Source organism: Bombus pyrosoma, linkage group LG17 (genome assembly GCF_014825855.1).
Source record: "Bombus pyrosoma isolate SC7728 linkage group LG17, ASM1482585v1, whole genome shotgun sequence".
Taxonomy (NCBI): Eukaryota; Metazoa; Arthropoda; class Insecta; order Hymenoptera; family Apidae; genus Bombus; species Bombus pyrosoma.
In genome coordinates, this window is record NC_057786.1 from 4,288,889 (window position 1) to 4,292,612 (window position 3,724).

General features: G+C 33.7%; 1 protein-coding gene across 1 annotated transcript in view; it reads right to left on the reverse strand.

Moving 5' to 3' along the window:
- The window catches only part of LOC122576917 (putative fatty acyl-CoA reductase CG5065), a 55,744-nt gene extending 52,577 nt beyond the window's left edge, over positions 1-3,167 (reverse strand). Inside the window, exon 1 of the mRNA XM_043747827.1 lies at positions 3,037-3,167. The gene's annotated coding sequence lies outside the window, so the exon portion shown is untranslated. The remainder of the gene's footprint in view (positions 1-3,036) is intronic.
- Positions 3,168-3,724: the final 557 nt, after the last annotated feature.

Genomic DNA, 3,724 nt, shown 5'->3' on the forward strand with positions numbered 1-3,724 from the left:
AACGTTCATCCCTTGACCGCGGCTACGTTGGCGACTGGTTGTCGCCTCGATCCCAAGCTCATTGTCACGGATCCCAAATAAGTACACTCAGGTTGAATGATAATTGTTTAATTACGGCTACGGTAGAATCTAAATTGCAATATTACGGGATTTTCCCAAGGTTCCCAAGGAAGGCTCCGGTGTTCTTTCATCTCCGACAAGTATAATAGAATTAGCAAAAATACGTGCTATTGGAGAAGCCATAATTACAGACGTTGAATATACTAACGTAATGAACTGGTTGACATTCGAGAAATGGTCTCAATGGCTTAAAGTTCAAAAGGAACGTAGCTCTTTGCAGCGCTATGTTGAACTAACGTAGCTCTATGTTGAAAGTATTATGTGACTTAGCAGCCAAGAGGATATGGAATCCATAGATATTTAATGGGACTATCAATCAATCTTGATCTGTATTTGAATAAATGAAATTTCATATCAAAGTGTTCCATTATCCGTACAGTTTTGTCTTTCTGTTATCCGAATAAAGAGGGCTCTACTGTATTTCAAATTACCTGGTTGAAATTTTACTGCCACAGCAAACTGATGAACATGATAAAATAAATGAGCACAGTGGTCAATGAAATCAACCAGAACATAAAACTTTTACATATTATGTGTCATATATTATATTTATATCTTTTTTGATTTTTGATTTTCATATATTCTGTAATTTTATTATATATGTTTATTTGCTGTCATGTATGTATCTGTTATTTTGTACGTTACGTTTTACGTTATTTAATTTTCTAATTTGTTTTCTGCTTGATCTTTACGATACCAAGCCGTTTGTTAGAAAAGTTGTTGTTTTATAGAGACTTGATACGTGAAATATTGTACACACGTACATATAGTATACAAACGAAGGAAATTATTACAATTAAATAATTACTATCAACAATTTTGTAAAAATATTAAACATAAAATCTTTTTAACTCTTGAATGTCTGCGAAATGATATTTATGTTCGTATTCGAGGAGATATTTTTACGCAGCATCTAAATAATTAACAAGTATAGTTATAAAGAATGTGATAAATATAACAAGGGAAATGTATTTTATCACGATGTATAGTATTTTATTTGAAATTATAATCTTTGATATAATCTTTCCATTGCCATTTCAAAGTTTCTTTTATATCTAATCAATATTACATACGTTTGCTTCAGTTCATTTGCGTTTGTTTCAATTTATTTTACTACAAACAAAGGATCTTTACCATTTAAAATGTAAAATGATTAAACCCCTAGAGTGCTGAATACTCGGAGCCTATGCCATCCGTACGAACGGCATGCTGCCAGCGATAACGACCGCTGTGGACTGAATACTTTCTCGCTATACTCAACTCTGTTGATTGACTATTCAAAACGCAAATCGTAATAAGTTATAGTAATTCTTTTGCACGAGATTAAATGATGCAAGAGCGTTATTTTTTAGTATTAATTATTTATTATAAACATTGAAATTTACAATAAACTAGAATTTGGGTAGTAAACTAGAAAACCAAATTTAGTAAATATAACACAAGTTAATAGTTCAGTTGTGCGTGAAAAATTTCAAAACAATTATCGATACATAATCCAACATCGCATTTTCTGCATTCGTATCGCGTGTCGTTCCTTCTCTTATTTTTCACACAAACAACACATTTTCTTCTTGATAATTGTGTTGTGCCGGCACGATTATTCTACCAAATGTCCATATTGGACAAATTGTGCATGCAAAGTATTAAATAAAAAAAAAAAGAAAAGACAGTTTCTTCGAACGCGTCATTAACATTGAAATGCATTTATATTTATCTCACACAAACGTAATAGTATTACTTCTGATTAGGTGCTCGGAAAAATTGACAAACGCATATGTGCGTCCTTAGTCCACACCGATGGCTTTCGCCAGACGCATATATGCGTCCATAGCACTCTAAGGGTTAAAATATCTCGCATGGTTAATGTAGAAGACGCTCAAGAAGACTACCCGTTCAGAAACAGTAATAGGATATGCTAGACATCCTGCATACCACAGTCATCGGAACAATAATCAAATAGTAATGGAATAGGCGCCTCTGAGATACACCAGACGACACCCCCTCCAGAGGGACAAAAAAAACCACAGTATAAAACCCCTCCAAAATAAGCGTTCGGTTCAGTCTGTTAAAATATTTTCACTTAGTCTCTTCTAATGCTTTGAATTATTCTGTAACATTTTGGATTGTCACTCGATTGGATATGCATAATAAATTCTATTTTCATATACAAAGTTCAATTTCTTCACCTTATTCGTGAAACGTTCGAACTGTGACGCGAGGAGAACACCGGCGATCTATCGGTTTCGTGATTTATTGTGTCTCCGACATGACATAGTCACGGCAGAAGGTATTTTCACCTTTCATAAACCCGCAAAATCAAAGCATGTCCTAACAATAACTTATGAAAAACCGTACCTAACCTCAACTTTTGCCAGAATATAGCCAGATTTTCATCCAACTATCACATGAAGGCGAATGTTCCGATTATCTCTACTGACTGGTTGTAAATTATTGGAAAACCGCAATAATGAATCAGTTTTACTGCGTGAGATGTAAAATACAAAAGAAATATTCGAAAATTCAATAACCTCATTTAAACTGTAGCGGCACAGGAGTCAAAGGACGAAGCGAATCGAGAGCGACTCGTGTTCTTGTTTTGCCTCAGGACACTGACATAGTCTTGACGCATGACGTAATGATAAATAAACTTCGGGAAAAACAATGTCGCCGCTACATGCAACCGTCGAACAAAGACGAATTTGAATTTTCCGACTCTGCCCCGACCAGTATAAATAAGCGGACGCGATCGCAAGGAAATGAATTACAGTCATTATTGATCCTCATCCATTCCACCACAAAACTATTGTAATAATTAATAATCCGATGGTATTTTTGATACATACGATATTGGTAGTGATGATTGACAGTTAATAAAACACATGATTGAATGTAGAATGATAAGGAACAGCTTGTTACCTGATGCTATTTTCACTGTGTATTCTTTACCAAAGATCGAACAAAAATGCGACCTCACGATAGTAAATCTCGACACCTCTGTCACGGTATTGTAAAGATATACGATGTGATATTCCTCTAGATACTCGTAGCTTTAATAACATTACCCTACTACCTAAACTGTATATCGTCATACATGAATGTATCGATTAACATTTTTATTTCCAGGATCATGGAAGAAATAATTTGTATGAACCTTGATCGTGAAACTTCGGTCGCAGCTGACTTTGTATCAGTGATTGCCCATATATTTACATTTTAATGATATTTTTATTGCATATAACATTTTATTAGGCGAAAATATGTGAATTGCAAATTCCACTTCATATTACGATCTATTTTGCTGAGGTTAAAAAACACTAACACACAGTTAGTGTAAAACGTACTCATACAGTACTCAACTTTAACAAAAATTAAAATTATGGTACTACATCGTTAAGTAAGAAATTCTTAAGAAATGAAAGATATGTATATATTCTTACAAGTCTGCAAACTAATTTTCAAAAAAAAAAAAAAAGGATTCGATACCAGCTCCTATTGTGAAAATATTAATAAATATCTAGCTAATGCTAAATATATATGTGTAATATATGTTCGTACAGTTGGCGCTTCATAGGTAAAATGTATTTCAAAGACCATTTCATTCTGC